Here is a 23,774-nt window from a genome sequence, read left to right on the forward strand (position 1 = left end):
GGCTTCAGGTGTGGTGGAGGGGTCAAGCAGCAAAATGGGCTTCCTTACTTCTAGGGTCAGCTGTTTCTCTCCCCATGAGATATCAGGATTTTGCAGATGTGTTCGAAAAACAGAAGGTTTAGACATCCTGACCACCTGTTGTGACTACAACTGCCTGACGGACTTGCAGTCCAGTGCTAAGATACTGTTTGGGAGAGTATACTCTATACCTGAGTCTGAACTGGAAGTTCTTAAGGAATATACTCATGAGAATCTAAAAAAGGTTTTGTCCCATAGTCCACCTCCCCAGCTGGGGCCCCTGTCTGCTTTGTAGAAAAGAATGGATCTTTGAGGCTGTGTGTTGACTACCGTGCCCTGAATAAAATCATTATGTGAAATCGATATCTACTACCCTGATCATGGAGCTTCTAGACTGAGTAAGAACAGCTGGACATTCACCAAGCTGAATCTCAGGGAAGACTAAAATCTAGTCAGGATCTGGCCAGGAGATGAGTGGAAAACCATGTTTTAGACATATGGTCATTTTGAGCAACTGGTGATGCCTTTTGGCCTTACCAACATGCCTGCCACTTTTCAGCACCTGATCAATGATGTTTTGTGGAATATGTTGGATTACTATGTGGTTGCTGACCTAGATGACATTTCAATCTATTCTGAGGATCAACCCATGCATGAGCAGCACGCGAGCAATGTATTAGGAAGGCTTTGCCAACATGGACTCTATGAAAAACTGGAAGACTGTATCTTCAATTAACCCACTGTAGAGTCCAAAGGAGTCCGCATGGATCCCTGGAAGGTACAAGTAAGCCTTGATCAGGCAACGACCTGAAACATTTGGGAAATCAAATGCATCACTAGATTTGCAAACTTTTATAGGCACTTTATAAGGGATTACTCTCAAAATCTGGTTCCCATAACCTCCTTGGTCAAAACCCTCAAATTTTTTCTGGATGGCAGAAGCCCAACGTGCTTTTGAATGCCTGAAAAAAAATGTTCACCATTGCTCCCATCCTCAGGGATCCTGACCTAAGTCAGCCATGCATTCTGGAAACTGATGCCTCAACGTTGCCATCAGGGAGTTGTTGTCCCAAATAGAGAGTCTCCAGAAAGAGCTCGATCCCTGTGCATATTTCTCATGAAAACTCTCCCCTGCTGAATGTAATTATGCAATTTCAGATAAGGCGCTGCTGGTCATCAAGATGAAAACTGGAGGCACTACCTGGAAGAGACAAAATACCCTGTGCAGGTATACACCAACCATAAAAATCTGGAGTGCTTGAGCTCTGCTACAGCTTTGAATCAACAACAATTAAGCTTAGCTCTCTTCTTCTCAAGGTTTGATTTTTACCATCACATACTGCCCTTGCACTAAGAACGGAAAAGCAGACACCTTCTCCAGAAAACAAGAGCATGCCAGTGACTCTAGGGAATCTGATGTAGAGTCACCCTGTGTTCTGAAACAGCATCACTTCCTCGGAGGATCACTGCTATCAGATTCAATGTCAACCACATATTCTGCTCTTCAAGATGACTCTTTTGCCCAGAGGCTCCTAACCCCTGATACCAACCCCCCCGGCTGAAGTCACACAGAAGGACAGACTTCTTTACCTTCAAGGACTTGTCAGATCATGTGACACACCTGTGTCCCTATAAAGGTACCTCAAATTAAATTCTTTGGCATGCTAATAGCCGCTGAGACCCTGCAAGGCCTTGGGCCTGGATCACCATGGACTTCACTGTCAAATTCCCCTAATCCAAAGGTTGACGTACTATCCTAACAGTGGTGGGCCAGCTTAGAAAGATGGTGCACTTCATTCCCTGCACACAACTCCCCACCGCTGAGGATACTACCTGTCGCGTCATCTCACCACCATGGCCTCCCAGACCACATTACTTCAGACTAGGGACCCATTTTCATAGTGGGACAGCAGATGCAGCTATCAGGTAATCATCTCAAGACTGGCCAATCCATCCGCACACTAGATCACCAATATGTAAGTCGTTACCAGATATACAGACAAATCAACCCAGTAACCTTCAAATTTTGGCTTTCCCCATCCCTGAACATGCATTCTGTATTTCATGCTTTCCTCCTTAAGCCCCTCTCTGACAATCCCTTCCCTAACCCAAAACAGCCCTCCCATCAATTCAGATTCAGGGACAAGAAGAATATCTCATCCACAAGATCCTACATTCCCAGATATGCAGAGGAAAGTTGTGGTACCCACATCGATTGGGAAAGAGCAGACCCGTGAACCAGCTCACCATGTACACAGCCCTGGAAAAGTGAATGTCTTCCATAGGGCATACCCAGATAAACCGAAGTCTGCGGTGCCCTGAGGTCATCCCAGAGTGGGATAATGTCAGGACCCTGGTTTCAAACCCCAGTCTCAAACCTAGGCCCACTGGGTTTTCAGGAAGCAGCCTTGGTCGTCATGCTACACCAATGCACTGGATTATCAGTAATGCCTTACTTAATTTGCGATATTGTGGAAATTGCAGATCCCACAATATTAGGCTTCCACGGCAATTTTGTCAGCCCAGGGTGGCTGGTGCCTGGAGTCCCACAGTCAGCTCCACATGTGGTGGTGCTCCTGCTATCAGCCCTGGGTGGCTGGCAGCTAGAGCTCCCACTCTCAGCTCCCGTGCAACTGGCAGCCCTCTGTCAACCCTGCTGTCAGCCCCATGCATTAATGACTGTAATATAGTTGCAGCAAAATGTTGGGTTATCAAAAAAATTAGCAGGCATAACATAATATTTGAGCATTTATATTGTTCCAGCAAATTTTTCTTAAATAAATAGGTCATCTCTGACTTTTCCAAATTACTGCAATTAATAAAGGTCCATGATTATTTTCCTGTGATTTTCCAGGGCTTGTTCCCACCTCAGCTGCAATTATTTGACAATCATCCCACGATTCAAGCAGGGCCTTAATTATTAGGGAATTCATGGACTTGGCTGGGCCAGCTTCTTGCATTCAGTGACCTGCTTTCTGATTGGCTAGTGACTCTATATAAACTCCCTTCTTCCGTTCTGGCCTCTTCTGACCTATGAAGAGTCACAGCTGGTGCTAGACTTAAGCAGACTAAGCAATTGCTTAGGGGCCCAAGCAGCTCGGGGGGCGAGGGCTTATTAATTATTAGTATGTGTGGGGCCCCAAAATATTCCTGCTTAGAAGCCACAATGGGCTAGCACCAACACTGGCCACAGCCAGGGAGCACTGTGGTGAGTAGGCACCGCAGGAAGTACCACCCATGGAACCCAGAGTGACAGTACCCTATGGCCCTCTGATTGGCTAAGCCCGATATTTAACCATGGAGGGTGTCCCAGGAAGCTGTCTGGGCAACCACAGACTTCAAGGCCTGCTGCAACTCCAGACCTCACCTCATCTCCTGATTTTTAGTCTCTGATCCCAGCCTGACTCTGACACTGATTCCTGTCTTGTAATTCCAGCTTGGTATTACCTCTGTTTTCTGGTCTCTGACCTCAGCCTGATTTTGACCCCGACTCTTGCATATTGAATCCTGCTCTAGCAATTCCTCTAACCCAGTGGTCGGCTGCATGCGGCCCATCATGGTAATCTGATTGCGGGCCGTGAGACATTTTGCTGACCGCAAGCAGGGCCCTCCTGCAGCTCCCAGTAGCCATGGTTCGCCGTTCCCGGACAATGGCAGTTGTGGGAAGCAGCTACTTAGAAATAAATCAATATATATGACAAACAATGCAGTACATAGTTTTCTGTTGGACAATTTTTTTTGTCTTTCATCTGCACAAAACATTTTTGATCGGGACCACCTGAAAATTCGATAAACATTGAGTAATACTGGTACTTTGTTTTTATTATGGATGAGAGCATCACACAAAAGTGAGAAAAGCATTTGAGTAGTATTCATGCACTCCTAACAGTGGCAATTTAAAACATTATATCATGATGTAATGCTGCCATATTTTATGATGTAAATATAATACATTTCAGCTTAGAATCCCAGTTCTTCCTTGTGGACCAAACAACTTCCTCCTCTATTCAACCTCCACTTTAAAAGTTGTTTATTTCACAAAGCCTGTAAACACTGGTCCACCAATGTAAAGCCCCACTCAAGACTGAACCTTCAGGGTCTGATGTGTGTCTGTGTATTGTTTTTGATTTACTGACGGAAGCAAAGAGGGGATGAAGGATAGGTTCTAGATGGATGGGGCCCCGTAACTGAAAGAACGATTCTCAGCAGTGAAGAGCCTCAGCTAAAAAGATAGAGAAGGGCCAAGTTTGGAAAAGTATGGGATTTAAGTGAATATAAAGTTAGAGGAAAGGTAGAGTGAGACCACAAGGAACTGTGAAAATCAGGTTGACAATTCTGAGTTGGGTGTGGAGATGCAAGTCAGTAAAGGTGGGCCATCATGGTCCTATTTCATGAGGAATCTTGGTCTAGCTTTACAAGTCATTTTGCACTTCCTGGAATGTAGAAAACAGAGATGCAGGAAGCCGTAAAAATGAAATAATTAAAAATGACTAGAATTTCTAATCTTGTTTGCAATTAAGTACAACTCATATTCAAGAGTAGGAATTATAGTGCAGCCTGGACAAAGGCAAGAGAGGTAGACAGATGGGAACAAGTGGGATCAGAAAATGAGCCAAATGAGATAATGAGCTAGAAGTCACCTACATGGGTCCAAAGTTAAAGATAGGTAGTAATAAGATGATCCAGAGGGAGAAAAAAATATGGAGAAGAGAGCCAAAAAGTCCTGTTCTCAGCGAAGAATACAGTTCCAGAGTTAGTGTTCTAACTGAACCACACAGGGACTGGTTTTCTCCACAACTCAAGAATAATAACAGAATATAAATAGATGGTCTCAGACTTCCTGTGTGACCAGGCACAAATCACTTTATCAGTCTGTGCCTCAATTCCTTATCACAATATGGGAATAATATTTTATTTCTCTCTGACCTATTTAGATTGTAAATGCTTTGGTCTGTCTGTACAGTACCTAGCAAAATGGGGCCCAAACTTGGTTGGGGGCTTCTCAGCAATAGTGAAACATAAATAACAAATAACAGAACAAGCCAATCAGAAAATAGATTATATATAAAAGAATATGTTTGAGAATTTATATTTTTGTATATAAACAGTATGTAATGTACACTAGTTTGTTTATTATTGCCCTGAATTGGAATGTTGTGCTTAGGTATGCTGAAAACATAAGCTATATTACTGCCAAGAGAGATTCCTCTTTAGTACAAGGGATGGAAACCTGTAATTTTTGGAGCAGCATGTAATATGTTCTGTTTTCTAAATATTCCTTTCCTGATGACTCTATTGTCCCTAGATTGTTGCATACTCTCTGATAAATATTAAGAGTAAGTTTGTTTCCTTGTACTCCCCTGTTAATCTGTCTATAGCCATCTGCTGTCTCTTGTTTTATCCTTCGATTATAGGATCTCTGGGCCAGAAACTGTCTTTTTCTTCTGTTTGTACAGCGCCTAGCACAACAGGGTTCTGGTCCGTGGCTGCGGCTTCTAGGCACTATGGTAATATAAATAACAACTAGATAACTAACCAAATCTCATTCACAGATTCCTTCCTGAGCTGGGTGCCCCAAGGTCCCTCCAGGACATGCTGCATCCTGTTTCACTTCTCTATCTCCATTATATCCATATTGAGAGTTAAAGAGCCTCACCACCCTAGAACTTCAGTAACTTTACGCTGATACCTGCTAACCAAGTGAGTCAACGGAAGAACCCTGACACATTGTTATACACTCCATATCACCTGTGACCAGAGGATTATGTAGGCCTCAATCCAAGATCAATCAGACTATTTATATGAGTAAAGTAAAGCAAGAAGGTACTATCAAAACAAACAAACAAATCCTCTTTCTATTCTCTCTTTTTGTGATTATGTTTGCTGAACTGTTACAATGCATGAAAAGGAATTTTCAGATGCTCATCCAGTTGAGAACTTTGGATAGGCACGTTCAACATGCTGCATAAAATAGCATAACAAGATTCTGCTCTTTGAAATCTAGTATTAATTTGTTTTGTGTAAATGTAGGGCAGAAATCTCTTTTCCTGAGTGTAAAACAAAGTTGCAGTTCCTAAAAGCCACTCCTAGTAATACCGTAGCTGGCTATTAATTTTGCAGCAGTGAATTCATTAACCACTTGGGCATTTGAAATGGAGAATTAATGATAAAATGTTGTACACCTGGTAGATATTGAAAGGACATGTTATCATCTGATGAATTTTGCTTTCCCGTTTTATGAGAATAATTATATTTACACTACTGTCTTACATAAAAAGGTTTGACGTAAAAGAGATGCGTCTGGCATGCCACGTATTCCAAAATTTGATAACTGTTCAAATAAAAACTAAACTAATTTCAAAGCTCTTGGAAAGTTTACTTGTTTGTTTTATACTGAGCACATCATCTGCCAAATATTGCATTCACCAGCGTAATTAGAGAAAATCAGAGTTGAACAGGGACTTCATTAGGGCAAGGGCTCCTCTTACAGGAATCAAGTGTTGAAAATGTCAGATGATCCCTAGTGGATTACAATTTAATTTAAAGATAGCAACAACCAACAGATTTTAAATTATTTCAGTCTCTGCAAGTCTGAATAAAAGTGATTTTTTTGAATTGGCTACTATCTTTTCTAACTTGCTAAGCAAATACATTTATATACAATTGAAAAGAAAAAAGCAAAACAACAAAAACAGCCTTATGTCATATAATGGATTAACTCTGCTCTTGGTTAAATACCTTTACAATCACAAAATCTGCTATTTTTTGAAGAAAAAATGGCAATTTTTTTTCATAAACCAACAGCATGCCACAGATGACCCTCAGGGATCACAAGGTTTCACAAACATACCATAGAACTCAAGGGAAGAAACCTCTGCTCAAGAGTCTGACTGAGATCAACTCCCATCCAACTGCCCAACCTTCGAACCAAGTGCAGTCGAACTATCCCAGCCCTTTGGAATGCTCTTTCTTGAGAATTGGTGCGCCTGACATATACTGTCTTCTTTTGGGGATGGATTCCCCTCACAGTAGCGTTCATAATGTTTAAAAAAAGATCTTGACCAAATTCTTCTCATTCTAGAGGAGACTAGAAAAGGAGAATCCACTCCTGTGAGTTCTGCTCTCAGGGACCTTTAAATCAAGGTACAAAGACAACAGAGTCCGAATTCCCCGCCTAAGACTGAGCCCCAGAAAACCAAGCTTTTCTTTCTTCCCCGAGCATTTATTAAATTCAGCTCTACAGAAGGGTTGCTTCCTGATAGTTCAGCTATGATCTGGTATTCACCCTACTGGACCCTAAATTTCTGTATGATGACAGCATTTATTTACCTAAAGTAATTAGGAGTGTTTGTAATGGGGTGGGGACAATGCAGAGTTAAAGTGGAAAAATCCCAATTTCAGGTATTCCTTAGCTTTTCTGTATTTGCAGTAGACAAGTTTGACCCTGGCCATCTGCTCTGGGTTCTTCCCTTGTGTGAAAATGACTCAGAGCAAAATGAAGCTGATGGGTGGGGGTGCAGAAACCAGCTGCTGTGTAAGATTATAGGCTCTGGCCACAGGGAAGTCATGAAAACATTTCTCAACCATGAGATTTTCCCCTGGAGGCTCCACATTGTGACCGACTGTCCTGCATGTGAAATGTAGGATACTGGCAATGACAGACAAGAGGGTCATGATAAGAGTGATGGAAGGTGCTACCGTCACTATGTGCACTGAGCAAACTGCTTCCACAGCACTCCAACTTCTGTCATCTGGGACTGCATGATCCATGTTATGGTCGCAGACTCGGATCCTCTGCCTGGCTGCATTTTGACACAACTGTTAGAGTAACAGGATGCCCAAAGCCAACTATATTTTATACTTTAACAAGAACAAAACAACCCAAAGAAACTCCAAAACATGAACGTTTAATCAGGATATTTACTTCACACAGATTTCTACTGTGAATACTTAAACTTCGGATAGAAACCCCATGTACAGACAGTCAAAAATTCCCTGAGTAAGGAAAATTATATTTAAAATGTTCCATAATACTGTTATAGAATCTAAGAATTTGAAGTTTTCAAGGCATTATGCTATCTACTGTATTCTTTAAGAAATATGCTCTGTTTGCACTAAAAAAAATAGGTATGATAAGTTCAGTCCTTACGTGGGGTTCTTTTTGGTTATCCTTATAATATTTCTGGTTTTAGATCAGATGTAGAAAGGGGCTAATTTGTTTCTTCAAAGTGGATTGTACACAGTAACATAAAAAAATCTTATAGGTGGAAAGGGGCAGTGCTTCAGCAAACTTCTCATCCAGCCTGTAACAGCCTTGGCCCCCAAAGACCAGGCTGTGGTACTGCTGGCCTCAAATCTCAATGGTGTGGGCAGAGTTGGTCTCCTTGGTGATGGAGAAGTCAGCTGATCAGTGAAGGAGGGAAGGAAGAATTACATTACATAGCTCCCTGAAGAAACTCACAGGCTGGAGTCAAGTGCAGCCCCTGAATTCAGCAGTGATAAAGCCTGCGGTTCATCAGCTGCTACCTTACCATATGTGTTGCCATAGCAATCTGCTAGGAAACAGGGGACATATTTTAAAATAAAATTAGTGATAAAAAGCTCAAACTAAGTATTGGTATCAAATAACAATGAAAGGCTTAGCAGTGTCACTCTGCATTTCCTAGGTTAAACAGGGGTAGAAGTGTCATGAAGACAATTATCTCAAACCCGGGACTAGGGTGAACATCATGTTGTCCTGCAGAGACTCCTACCTGACAGATTAAGGATCAACATTCAGAGGCTCAAAAAGAAAATGGTTATTTCTCTATAACCAGAGTCTGATGGATGTAAAGCAATCCTAGTTTACAAAAGGGCTTTAAAGATGGGGAAGAAAACTGAGTGTTCTGAAACTCATGAAAGGGACATCTATAAAAGACAGCTGCCCTCAGAAGTTGCCAGGTAACAGTTACCTGCCCTTAGACTATAGACAGGAAATGAAAGTTTGTTCTGATGATGTAAGGCTTCTGGAGTATCTTGTGTTTGATTAGTTAATTGCATTATGACCCTGCATAAGGGTAGTTCTGGAGTAAATTAGATTTTTCTGGCTTTGTAATTTAAGTATTTTCACACAAAGACCTTTGCTCATTTACCATTAAGTTTGTACAAGTGCATTTCACATCAATACAGTCACAAAAAATCTAGGAAATCACTAATGAAGAAAAATATTAACATGTATACCACCCCCATAACCACGAAAAAAAGACACGATTGGCGGCGGCAGTTCAGCGGCAGGTCTTTGGCTCCCAGAGGGAGTGAGGGACCTGCCGCCCCCAAATTGCCGCAAGTGCCGCCCCTCTCCAATGGCCGCCCCAAGCACCTGCTTGTTAAGCTGGTGCCTGGAGCTGGCCCTGCCCATAACCACACAACAGTAGAGCCCCATGTGGATACAAAATCTGCATCTGATCCACAAAAATGCTCTGAGGATAGCCGCATCCGCAAATACACTCCACACTCCTGTTCAGTAGTACACTCCACACTCCTGTTCTACACACAGCATGCTCCCTTCTCATTTATTCAGAACCAATTATTCAGAATCAAACAAATCCCCAACCACATATTTTTTTACTTTATTAACTACATTTTTGTCTATCTAGTTGCCTCTACCCCTCATCCTCAATCTTTCAAACATTCTTTTCATACTGCCTATACACAAACTTCAGCTTTGTTTCTTTCTAAAGAAAGAAGACATACTCATTTGCTTCTTATTCAAATCACTTCCCACTAGTTTCCTCCTTTGCACCTACTATTCCTATTGTAAAATATACATTTCTAAAAATCAAATCAATGTCCTAAAAAACTGAGAACTGCACAATCAGAGTTAAGGTTGAATATTTTTTTTGAATAAGTAATTGGATGTGTGAAATATATTGTTGAGTTTGTGGTATTTTCTTTTACATGAAACTAGCTTACGTCTGACATTTAGTCTAGGCTTACATGGACCTACACTCTGAACAGTCTTGACCAACCCATTTGCTACCTAGAGAAACGCGAAGTAAAAAGTTAGATTTCAAATTTAAACATGAGAACTGAGTCACGTGTAACAGCTGCTAACTCCTAAACTACTGAAAACATTTGCTGATTTATAACATTTCAGAAAACTATTTCTTCACTAAGAAAGTTGTAAGTTTGGTGGAAATACATTCATTATTTTTCTATGCATCAAAAAGGATTTAATTCCCACTATAAGCGCAAATTTCAATGCAACTTTAAACAACAGAATTGCTACTGACGCCTCCATAATCAACGTCTCTGGTCTCCTAAATACTTTTATTCCAAGCACACCGAAGGGGATTCTGGAAGTCTTCACCTCATGATGGTAGTATTGGTGCTACAAATGCACAAAAAGTAACTAGATTCAAAAATAGTCTTATTACAATTTATTATTCAAATCTACCATAAAGGAGGTGCAGAAAACTAGGTTGTCTTTGAAAGAGGGACAAAAATAAAACATTTAGAAACCCAAGAAATTCATGTCATCTATTAATAATATCCTTGGTATCATTTGACGCATTATTTTTGGTGTGGAGTTAATTACACCAAATGGTAATGAAGTTCTGTGTGTACTCGTATTTTATTTTTCAAAACTTATCTCAAACAGATGCATCCTGAATGTAAGGCTCTTATGAAAGGGGCAGGGTTTCTCAAACTTTTTGTATTGGTGACCCCTTTCACACAGCAAGCCTCTGAGTGTGACCCTCCTGAGAAATTAAAAACATTTTTATATTTAACACTATGTTAAATGCTAAATGTAAACCTTATTGCTTAAAATGAATTTGCCTTTTCTCATGGCTTTTAAATTAAGACTAAAACATTTTTATCAAATTATTGTTATAAACAGAAAAGGTATTTTTTTAAGTAGAATTTTATTTTACTACTTGACAGCAATTAATCACGAGAAGCAGCCAAAAATCAGTGAGCTGGCTGACGCTGTTTATTTGACACAAGACATTTTATTTTTGGTGTTGTTTTAGAAAGGGCGCACCTGACGTCGTTCTTCCCATGAAGCCAGTTTTGAGATTTCATCTTTATTGTGAGAAGGCTGGAGAATCCACTTTCGCATTTGTAGGTAGTGGAAAAAGGCAGAAGGACTCAGAGTCATTTCAGACACTGGTGAGTATTCACTTGCAACTGAGCACCAGAACTGGTTTGGAGGCAGCGGTGTGAATTTTGCTTTCACTTCATCATCATTAGGTCCATTCTGGTAAATTTCAGGGCCAGAGGGTTTTCAAATTGGTCAATTTCATGATTTCAGATGTTTTATGGTGTTCTAACCATGGGGGTCCTGACTCAAAATGGGATCATGGGGAGGGGGTCCCAAGGCGGGTAGGTGCCAGGGGTTCCTAGCTGCTAGTCCAGGCCAGTGGTAGATTAAGGCAGGGGTCCCCGGCCAATTTGTGGGCCCCCAAGAAAAATGGGTGCCCCAGCCCCAGAAGAAGCCCAGAGGTGGTAGCCCCTACCCAGTCACCCCGAGTCCTGGCAGGAGCCATGGGGAAAGAAGCCCGAGCACTGGTGCACTGAGCCCGGTTACAGCCGCAAGGGCTGAAGCCTTGAGCCCCAGCTGGAGACATGGGAGGCGGAAACTTCGAGCCTGAGCTGCCCTAAGCTCCAGCTGGAGCAGGGGAGGGGAGGGGAGAGGCGGGGCGGGGCGGAAGCCCTGGGCCTGGGCTGCCCCGGCTGCAGCTGCCAGGAGCAGAAGTCCCCAGTCCTGGAAGGAGCCATGTCTGGAGCCGCACAGGAGCTGCAGGGGTGAGGGATGGGGAGCCGAGAGCACAGGCTGCCCCGGCTGCAACAGCCAGGAACAGAAGCCTCGAGGAGGAGCTGCACACAGAGCTGCAGCAGGAACTGCGGGGGATGGGTGGACGGAAGCCCGGAGCCCAGCTCCGGGACTGCTCCAACGCAGAAGGGAAGGTGTACCACCTTCATTTCTGTGCTGCCTCTTGGGATGGGTCTAATCTCCCCACCAACAGTGGCCATGCAGGGGAAGGACAACTCCTGTCCCGCCCCAGCCTGGCCAGACTAGCAGCTTGGAGCCCCAGGCTCCCAGCAGCACAGGGAGATCAGATTTCACATGGAAGGGCCCTAATCATCTTTAATCATGCGACAAACTGTTCCTGTGTGTGAATATCCTCAGTAGGTAACTGCTCAGATGTCACACTGAGAGGGTTCTTCACCAGGGAATGAAGTGCTTGTGGTAGCGCTGGGAAGTAACATGAAAACTCTTTGTGAAAGGCTCTCCGATATTCACTGATAGCTGACTTGAGAGCACTATCAATGTTGACTTCCCCCTCCTCCTCGCTGAATGAGGAAAGTGTCGGAAACGTGCCGTATCTGTCTGTGTCCCACTTTCTGCACCACAGACCCAACTTCATCTGGAAGGCTCTGATTTTATTAGTCAGGTCTATTCATGTTGAACATTTCCTCTGAAGCGACAGATTGAGGTCATTAAGGCTATCAAAGACACCAACTAGGTATGCCAACCAGAGAAGCCATTTCTTGTCACTGAACTTTTTGTTCAGCTCTTGTTTCTCTTTTCGCAGGAAAAACTCCGCCATCTCTTCACGAAGTATAAAAGCGCACTTTAATGCACGCCCCTTAGAAAGCCATCAGATTTGAGTGTGGAAAAGCAAAGCTTCATATTCACCACCCATTTCGTTGCAGAGCTCTCAAAAGAGATGACTATTCAGAGCACGTGCTTTAATGTAGTTCATTGCTCGTACAACAACACCCACCACAGCATTAAGGCACATTGATGGTGTCTTCGCACTAGGACTTGACGATCACATTAGGTGACACGCACTTTACTTTCTGCTGAAAGCCAGACCCATCATGGCTGGAGCACTGTCGGTACAGATACCACAAAGATTTTTCTACTCAATGCCACTGCTTTCAAAAAAGGCATGCACCTTATTGAAAATGGTCTGTGCTGTTGTGGTTGTTTCAAGTTGTTCACAGAATAATAACTCATCCTTAAGATCCTCGGCATTAACATACTGTACAAACACTATCAATTGAGTGCAGTTAGTAACATCAGTAGTTTCATCGAGTTGCAGGCTGAACATACTGAAAGCTGAATGTTTAATTTTGCGCACAACTTGTTCTTTGATTTCTTCAGACAGCTCATATATTCGGTCTTTAACAGGATCATTCGACATAGAAAGTAAATTAAGCTTTTTGGCAGTATCATTGCCAAGTATAAGGGACACAATATCTTTGCATGCTGGCAGAACAAGCAACTCACCTATCGTATGTGGTATTTTGGTATGGGCGATTCATAGCGACACAACATACAGCAGCGGACATTTGCTGTCTAGTTTCAAGGTGTCACTGCAGTTTGCATGGTTTCATCAATTCAGCAGACAAAGCTTTGCAGCAAATGACACACTGCAGTTTTTCAATACCCAGAGGTAATGATGCTGGTAAAACCGTGTTTAATGTAAGACTCTAGATACTTCCATTTTTTAGTGATTTTAGAAGTAGAGGTGGCCAGTATTTCGCCTGTGTGTCTGACTGTTAAATAATAAAGTATTTCTTCAGCTGCTGAACAATCAAGCCCTCTAATGGTGTCTTAGTCCCAGGGCTGGCCATAGCAAAAATGGTGCTGTGGTCAAACTTGTATTTGGTGCCCTTTCTTGGAAGTGGAACAGGCTGCAGGTGCAGGGGAGCTGGGCTGGAGGAGCTTGGGGCTCACAGCCCCATGCCTGGCCAGGGTCAGGCCTCACAGTTCACAACTCCCACTAACCAGTTTGAGAACCAGTGTGAGATAGGGAGTACCAGAACTGTGGTGTCTACAGTTGGGAATTTATTTTCCCAGGTTACTTTATGGTATTTGATGCACTTTATAATCTGTTTGACTATTGTCAGTGAACGAATGGGGGTAATTATAGCTTTTACAAATGATGCACAAAAATATTTTCCTGTAGGTTATAAAATACTATGGGCATTTGATCAGATTAATCTGAATAGTTTTTCAAGAAGGCTCCCATAACAGAAAAGCCTACTGGAGTAGGATACAGTTGGGAACCAGAGCTTAGCCTTAATTATTTGCTAAATGCTGACAATATCGCCTGTACCCCACATAACAGCACTATCACCTTCCTGCCCTAGAAAGCTTAGCAACAGCGAGACAGATATAGATAGGATACATGCATCAGGAGACAGACGAAGATCTGTCTATACATCTGTGTATATGTGTCATACATTTTAATTGTGGCATTGGAACTATGATTAAACAAGGCAATAGAGAACTGCACATTTGCAAAACACGTGAACATAATGAAATAAGCTTATTTCTCATCCCCATATACCTATATCAATATCTATCTATCTATCTCCACTCAATTTCATTATGGACAAATGCTGGTATAGAATAAGATAGAATCCTTACTGCCTAATGTTAATAAGGCTATCTTACTTTTTTTTTTTTTTAAAGAAAGTTATGAGTAAAATATAGTTCCACTGTTAGGCTGAATTCAGCATGGTCAACAGCCCCTTTAAGAGGTTCTATGGAAGGGGAAGAGGATAACAAGAATATGACAGGTCTTCCTCCAGTTGTGGATAAATTGAGATGGAGAGACAGAGTTTTTGACAGCTATTTAAAAACAACATTTCTTCCCCCGGCTTCCATTTCCTTGGAATAGGCAGAGTAGGAGAATGGCACACTGAGTCAGCCAAGGCTGAAACACCTACACCTAGTAAAATAAAAGCAGAGGAAAGGTTGGGGCAGTTTGTTTTGAAAAGGCTCCACAAGTTACATACCTTTGCCATTATGTTTATATGTTGTCCAACTATCGTTGTTTGATTGTGTGTCTATTTATTGGACTGTAAACTCTTTGATACAGGGACTGCTTCTTATTGAGTGTCTGTACCACACCTAGTACAATAGGCCCTCAATCCTAACTGGGGCCTTCACGTAACACAAAGAGGAATACATCTTTTGCAGTATTCTTAAAGAATTTGAAGGCAGTTTTTACGTTTATTTGCCAGATTTCTTGGAGCAGTGACTATGATTTCCTCTATATTCTGCATATTGCTGGTGCTTAAAAAAATAAACCAAAAACGTTCTTATTTGAGCTTTTCTTCCAGTCGCATCTGTTAGCCCCTACCTGATAAAACTACCGGTATATTGAAATCTGTGTTTCAGTTAGTGTGATGACAGCAACAAATATTATTTTATGTTATTTTCTGAATATTTTAGAAATTTTATTCAAACAAATCTTTTAAATCATGTGCAGTTCTGTTATATATTTGCTTGCCTCTCCAGGGACAAATCCTGGTTTGTCTATTCATGCCACTAGTCTCATTGAAGTTAGTCAATCTACTAAGATGAGTAGGGCCCTACCAAATTCATGGGCATGAAAAATGAGTCACGGATCGTGAAATCTGGTCTCTCCTGTGAAATCTGGTCTTTTGGGCACTTTTACCCTGTACTATACAGATTTCACAGGGGAGACCAGTGTTTCTCAAACAGAGGTCTCGACCCAAACGAGGGCTGTTGGGGGGGGGGTAGGGTCACAAGGTTATTGTAGGATGGTTGTAGTATTGCCACCCTTACTTCTGCGCTGCCTTCAGAGCTGGGTGGCTGGAGAGCGGTGGCTGCTGGCCAGGCGCCCAGCTCTGAAGGTAGCACCCCGTCAGCAGCAGCACAGAAGTAAGGGTGGCAACACCAAACCATGCCACCCTTACTTCCACACTGCTTCCTTCAGAGTTGGGTCAGGACCGCTACAGTTACAACACCATGACATTTCAGATTTAAATATCTGAAATCATGAAATTTATGATTTTTAAAATCCTATGACTGTGGAATTGACCAAAATGGGCCATGGATTTGATAGGGCCTAAAGATGAGTAATAAAACAGGATTTGACCCCGGCACACTATACTTTTAGGGTAGCCTACATAGGATTCATTTGTATAAAGGTAATTATTCCATTTTACCATGGGGCGAAGATGTTTCATATAATTAGGTTTGGAAAGATTTTGATTTGATTGATAAATGTCAGTAAACATCAATTTCATCATACACACAGAAACTGAAGAAAAAATATTCCATCGATAGTAACCTAAACATATAAATAGGCAAAGAAAGAAAAACACTGCTCGAGAACTTATTAGAGTTTGATTTAAAGATATTTGCTTTGTATATTTTGACATGATGCTGACAAAATTTGTGCTTTAGTGGTTATAAAGCTTTAAGTCTTTAAATCTCAACATCTACTGTCATTAAAGAACTACTATCTGACCCCCACACTGTCTGCCCCCTGCAAAATTTCCTGCAGATTTAAAACTGATAATAAAAAATTGTTTAAAGCCCATTATTTCGCAGAACTGTGAAAATCTAACATTGATAAATATCTAAAATAAATTCTTAAAAATAATCAATTTTATCTTCTGAAATAATAAAAAATAAAAAATTAATTAATAGATTCCAAGGCCAGAAGGGACCATTGTGATCATCTAGTCTGACCTCCTGTGTAACACAGACCATAGAACATCCCCAAAATAACTCCTAGAGTGTATACTTTAGAAAAATATTCAATTTTGATTTAAAAATATTTTAGCCAAGCCTACATATAATGTAGAAATGTACAGTTCTGAAAAAATAACTATATATTTTGCTCTTCTTTTGACCACTTCAATTCTTTACTTAACATACTGACCAGGGACAGGCATATTAGCTCTTGCTATTGGACAATTTTGCACTAGAAAACAGAAAATTATATATAAATAGTTTCATATTGTTTCTGATATAACAGCTCTGTAATCTCTGCAGTAAGTCATTTTTACATTTGGTGAAACGCTTAAAAAGACAACAGCAATCTCTTGATGGGACACCACATTTCATTACATCATTTTGCATCTCGTAACTTTTTGGTGCAGAAGAGACTAAGTGGCCACTAAAATAGAGTAATGTACAACTCCTAAAATACTGATTATATTCTACAAACATGCTCGTAAACATTAAATAATTCTGCATAATACTAAGGCTACACTTATTCACATGGTTAACTTTATGCTCATGACAATCCCACTAAAATGTCCAGCCATGTACTTTGTGTGCTAGATTGAAGAGTCCTCTATTGTCAAATTTCTATTCCCCACGTAGGTGCTTATAAGACTGTAATCCAGTTGAGCTGCTGAGTCTTTTGCTCTAAGGCATATTCTCCAATCCTTTATTCATTCTCTTGGCAATTCTCTGAACCTTTTCCAATTTTTCAATATCTTTCTTGAATTGGACACAGAATTCCTGTAGTGGTCTCACCAGTGCCAAATACATTCTTTACTCCTACTCGATATTCCCCTTTTCATACATGCAAGGACTACACTAGCGCTTTTGACCAGAGCACCACCCTGGAAGCTCATGTTCAGCTGATTATCCACTACGATCCCCAGATCTTTTCAGAGTCACTGCTTCCCAGGATAGAGTCCCACATCTTGTATGTATGGCTGGAAGTTTGCACTGAGTAATGAGACTTTACATCTGGCAATACTGAAACACATATGCTAGAGATAACTCATTAAACAGTAACACAGATAACAGTGCTTACATGCTGTATAAGTTATTCTATCCAGAAAAGGATAGTGGTACACACAGAATTGTGAAATGACCGACATATAAATGCAGTGTAATATTTGGAGCCATTGTAGTGACTCCACTTCCCATGACTCGCTGTGGACACAGACCATGGAAATTTCCACCTCAAGAGTTTGACAGACCTGATTGGCTCCCTGCCTTACAAAAACCCAAGAGGTGTTCCAGAAAGTATCCAGGCAACAGCCTGGATCTTCTGTTGTGCCAAGGCTGTTCCTGCTCCTTGCTTTTGAATTCCTGGCTTGACCTCAGCTTGGTTTGGACTTTGCCTCCTAACTCAGACCCTGAAACCTCACTTGGACTCTGACCCTTGGTATAGACTCTGGTCTGGACCTGACAACAAACTCCTCAGCTACTCCTAGCCTCAGGTTTGCCCCTGTCTGACCCTTGGCCCCGAATGCCCTTGTTGGGATCCTGACAATGCTTAGCTTTATGCTGGAGAGATTTTTTTGGGGGAGGGGCAATTTGATTTTGTTTAATTGTACAAGGATGTTGTTAGTCTGAGAAACAATAGTTTTTTTTTCATATTTTGAAAATTCTAAACTCTTCCCCCACCTCTACTAATAGCTCAAAAATTACTTTGTTTTGCATATCTATTCTCAGTGAAATTAGTACACAGCCCACTTATACCTTTTTTGTTTCTCTCATTATTTAGATATTTTCCCACCAAATTTTATATACTTAAGTAATAAATACAGAACTTTAGAGTCCCAAAACATTTTACAAAGAGTGTGCACAGCTACAAGTGTAGCCTGTGGATGTTACAGTCTTCATGATGGCCACTACAGAGTTTAATGTGTGCAAGCAGGATCTATGACTAGCACTACAGAGTTATAAAGCACCAAACTGTCTGTCAGAAGCTATTAATTGACTAAACCAATATTCATTAAATTCTAAAATGTATTTTGCTGTTTTTAAAAAAAATCATTCCCCACTCTCGCTGTTTCATTCATTACTGTCAACTTTCTAGGATTTGTATTTGTAACACCTTCCCTATATAAGAAATATTAGGATAGTTCATTTGTACAGGTTTATCAATATGTATTCCTAGCATCCTTGAGAACCATGTTGCAAATGGCTTTGTTATATGTGTGACCTTTGTCAAATCCCTCCACCTTTCTGTGTCACAATTTCCACATATTCAAAAATGGAGAAATTATAATTTGATCACTTTGAGATCCACAGATGAAAACTGCTATAAGAACTATTATTATGAACTCTGTACTGAAGATGAGAACTAACAGGAAAATGTGCTATTCGTTACACAACACCTCTAAATGAGGTTTTGAAAATCTTCCTAGTATAAGCTGCTGGTGTGTGTGTGTGTGTGTGTGTGTGTGTGTGTGTGTGTGTGTGTGTGTGTGTGTGTGTGTGTGTGTGTGTGTGTGTGTGTGTGTGTGTGTGTGTGTCATATATATATGAGAGAGAGAGAGCATAACAGGGCTTCTTCTCCGCCTTGGTGGGTCCCGTGTTTCCTTCTAGTGGTGGGTCAGGATAGCATCTCGTCTCTCAGAATCTCCCCCATCTATTTACAGTGGGCAGGGAAATTCTGTCTCCAAGCAGCCTTCCCGTTTCTGGGCCTGCTAGGCCTTTACTGCTTCACTGGGGCTTCTGGCCTCCTCAGTGGGCATCCAGAGGAAAAAGGGGGTGTGAGGGCCTGGACCCACCCTCTAGTCCAGGCCCCAACCCAGGAACCCTACAAGTAGTAGCCTCACGCTGCCAGTTCCCAGGAAAGTTGCTAGCTTCCCTGGGTTACTTCCCCACGCCACTTGGCTTATTGTCCACATTTTGCTTGGGCGGGCTTCCTCCCGACCCTCCTGCCGGGGGAGGGAGCCCCTAGTCTCTGGTAGCCCTTCCAGGTGTGGCAGCACCACATCAAATGCATGGCTCAGTCTCTCCCCTCTGGCAGGGTCCTTTTTTTCAAGTCTGTGGACCTGGAAGGGTCCTTAGCTCCTGTTCAGGGTAGGGTTTCTCCCCAGTCTCTATACCTGTGGGGTTCTCCCCTGGTCCTTGCCAGCTTCGGCACTGTTCAGCTCTCCAACACCTCACTTCCACTCTCACAATGCCTATCATCCCCTCCCCCCCGAGTGGCTGAGGGGAAGGCTTTTAACCCATTCTGGCAGGTTTTTAATTGGCTCCAGGTGTCCTAATTAACTAGGGTTACCATATTTTGTGCCTCCAAATGGAGGACACTCCACAGGGCCCCGGCCCCGCCCCCAGCCCCGCCCCAACTCTGCCCCCTCCCCAAAGTCTCCGCCCCCTCCCCTGCTTCCCGCGAACATTTGATTCGTGGGAAGCCTGAAGCAGGTAAGGGGGAGTGTGGGGGTAGGAGGCACGGCCCAGGCTGGTCCCCTGGCGGCTCCAGCCTGGGTCGGCTCGGGCCCTGGGGTGCCGGCCCCGGCCCCCGGCCGACCACTCCCGGCCCCCGGCCGACCACCCCCGGCCCCCGGCGGCCCGGCCCAGCGACCCCGGCTCCCGGCCCCGGCCTGGCTCCCGGCCCCCCGGCACCGCGCCCCCGGCTCCCCGCCCCGGCACCGCGCCCTTGGACCCCGGGCGCTCCCGGCCCGGCACCATGCCCCCGGCCCCGCGACCCCGGCCTGGCCCCGCACCGGCCCCTCACCGCCGACCCCAGCCAAAGAGGCCCCGGCTGAGCACCACCGAGCCCTCCCTCCCTCCCGATTTTCCCGGACATGCCCGGCTTTTGGGGATTTCCCCCCGGACGGGGATTTGAGCCCCCAAAAGCCGGACATGTCCGGGAAAATCCGGACGTATGGTAACCCTAAATTAACCTGGAGTAATCACTGTTCAGTAACCAGGGGAAGAGGGACCTTCTTATCCTGAGGCTAATATACCTTCCTTCCTGCATTCTCCTGTAGCTCTCTCTCTCTCTCTCTCACACACACACACACACACACACACAGATAGGAAAGGAAAATTCTACCCAACTGACAGAGTATATCAGAATTAAATAAGATTCATCCACTATTTATAGAAAGTGATAACAGCACAAGAAGCACCCTCACAGTTAAGACTCAGATTTTAGTTTTACAACACAGATTTTTAAGGCTTTAATAAAATCCATTAAAAATTATATAAGGCTTAATCTTGGTATTTACACACTGCCCTAATATAAACCCAGTATACAAACCTTACCTGCATGAACAGTGCCAACTCAAGTAAAGTACATGAGTAAGGGCTGCCAAAACAGGCTATAGGAGTTAAACCATAATTTCAGATAGAGCAATAGTAGATCATTTGAACCTTTTGTCACAAACTTCCCCAAGCCCTAAGACTTGTGGAAAGAAGTAACAAACATAGCTCACTTTATAAACATCTTATCTGGTTGTTAATGTCTGAAGTGAACTATGTTCTTCCACTAATAAACTTTAAAATGAAATAAGAAGGCTAAGATAAAGCTTGAAAAATAGCCACTTAACATACTCAGTAGTAGAGCTAGTCAAAAGTTTTCCGAACAAAACAGTTTTCTATTGGAAAACGTGATTCAACAGAATTGAAACATTCCACGGGAACATGTCTCATTTCAGGATGAAAAAAATTCTGAAAATTTTTCACAGACCTAAAATCCTGTTTCCCAATCAGCTCTACTCATTAATTTTGAAACCTTTTTTGGTGATAGTGGAAACAACTGCAAAACTTCTATCTAAGTGAATGGGACTTGACTTGCCAAATTACACAAAGTCTCTGCACAATTCTACTCACCCAGGGGCAGCAATTTCTTTGGCAAACAATCTATTCATTTACAAAATATTTTTAGGTTTTTGCATTAACATCAATCATCATGGTAAAGACTGTTTTAGTGATGTCACTAGTAATTTTTTATGACAACTTCGCAAGGCTATATTCATGGAGATATATTAAAATACTCAGATAACACAGTGATCTCATAATGGAGACGGTAATCTGATGACTCTCAACATCAAAATATACCAAAAGCCAGTATGATCTTGATTCAACTCCCACTGAAATCAGTGGAAGACTGACTTCAATGGAAATTGTACCAGGGCATTTATGCAGCTGTAAAAAAAAAAAAAAAAAAAAAGTCCCCAAAGAAATTTACTTCCCCCTGTCCTCCCCCCCGACCAAAAAAAAATTACACCTTGATGTTTTAAATTTAGCTTTGAATAATAAAATTATCTGTGGGTATATGTGGGGTGGAGAGGAAAAGACCACAGAAAATGTTCATACCAAGTTAGGGTCTGCTCTGGAGTTTAATACATATGTGCTGTACAGTCATTTAGTACAAGTTTTTCCCCTGACAAAGCTTTTTAAAGATTAAATATGATTTTCATATTAGACTATAAGCCTTGAAGTCAGTACAATATAAATGCTACTTTTGTGCCAAATTTAGAAGTCACTTAAAATTGTTAGAATTTTAAAATGGATTTTGATATTTGTGCCACAGTATCTTAATGGTATTAATTCTAAGTAGTCTAAATGATTAATAGAGTATGTGGGAGAACTAGGGCATTAGCTGAAGCTTTTAGAAACTTGAGTTTCAAATAAATAAGGTATTTAATTCTGTAATATACCTCCCCCATGTTTTAAAATCTATTCATGTTACCTTCAAATGATCAATCAAAATGATCTCCCTTTGAAACTTTTCACAGTACCTGCCTTGTTCTTCTGGGATGTAATAGCACAGGGATTAGCCCCTGATGTATGTAAAACCTTTGCATTGCCCTTTGATATGCTCATCTAAATATTATTGGAATGTGTAAACCTAGCAGTATTACTGTCTGATATGCTGGAATTCTGACAAGTCTTAAATTTACAAACAGGGGAAATATCCCAAAAGAAGCCTGTTGAATTTTCTTCCCTGGATTCCTATTAACCCATACAAAATTAATTCTACACTTCAGAAAACTCACTGGAAAAAATACTGTAGACATTTGTCAGCAAATCTCTATCTGATTTTTCCCCCCCGTCACATTAATAGCTCAGATCTTTAAAATGAGTCAGGGCTAATATGTCATTTTATACTTTAAGAGGCCAAAATTTCATCCTCTATAATGAGAGAGAGAGATAATTGGTTGTCTTTATTTTGAAACAGAAATGCCCAAAGTGCTCCAAGTCTGGCCTTCCAGTTAAACATGTAGCCATTTTGGCCCCCCTCTTCTTGTAACTACAATATGAAGATGAAGCTGATCATTTGGTTTATATTAGGGTTGTCAACTTTCTAATGGCAGAAAACCAAACACCCTTGCCTCGCTCCTTCCCTGAGGCCCAGCCCCTTCTCTGAGGCCCCGCCCCTGCTCACTCCATCTCCTGTTCCTCCATTGCTTGGTCTCCCCCACTCGCTCATTTTCACCGGGCTGGGGCAGGGGATTGGGGTGCGGACTCTGGCTGGGTGTGTGGGGCCAGGGATGAGGGGTTTGGGTTGCAGGACGGGGCTCTGTGCTACGGGGTAGAGCTGAGGGGTTCAGAGTGTGGGAGAGTTCCAAGCTGAGGCAGAAGGTTGGAGTGTGGGAGGGGGTATGGTCTCTGGGCTGTGGGTGTGGGCTCCAGGGTGGAGCCAGAAATGAGTGGTTCAGGGTGAGGGAGGGGACTCCAGTCTGGGGCAGGGGTCTGAGGCATGGAAGGGGTGCAGATTGCAGGCTCCAGGTGGCGCTTACCTAAGGTGGCTCCCAGGAAGCGGTGTCATGTCCCTCCGGCTCCTAGATGGCCAGGGCACTCTGTGTGCTGCCTCCACCTGCAGTTGCCGCTCCCGCAGCCCCCATTGGCTACAGTTCCCAGCCAATGGGAGCAGTGGAGCCAGTGCTTGGGGCGGGGGCAGCGCGCAGAGGTCTCATGACCGCCCCCGTGCCAGAGGGACATACTGGCCGCTTCCCAGGAGCTGGGCAGAGCCAGTCAGGGAGCTTGTCTTAGCCCCACTGCGCTGCCAACTGGACTTTTAATGGCCGGGTCAGTGGTGCTGACCGGAGCCACCAGGGTCCGTTTTCGACTGGGTGTTCCAGTCGAAAACTGGACATCTGGCAATTCTAGTTTATCATTGGGGAACTCAAACAAATAATCTCTATCTATAAAGAAATATGTAAGTACTAACAAATGCTAAGGTTATGTACATTTAGTTTGGACTAAATAATATGCATGAGTATAAATGCTAGGG

The 23,774-nt window shown here is 42.6% G+C and overlaps 1 protein-coding gene across 6 annotated transcripts in view; it reads right to left on the reverse strand.

Annotated features, from left to right (window-relative positions):
* The window catches only part of CNKSR2 (connector enhancer of kinase suppressor of Ras 2), a 355,628-nt gene that overhangs the window by 30,783 nt on the left and 301,071 nt on the right, over nucleotides 1-23,774 (reverse strand). The window lies entirely within an intron of this gene.

The sequence above is a fragment of the Malaclemys terrapin genome, chromosome 1 (assembly GCF_027887155.1).
Source record: "Malaclemys terrapin pileata isolate rMalTer1 chromosome 1, rMalTer1.hap1, whole genome shotgun sequence".
In the NCBI taxonomy this organism is placed as follows: Eukaryota; Metazoa; Chordata; order Testudines; family Emydidae; genus Malaclemys; species Malaclemys terrapin.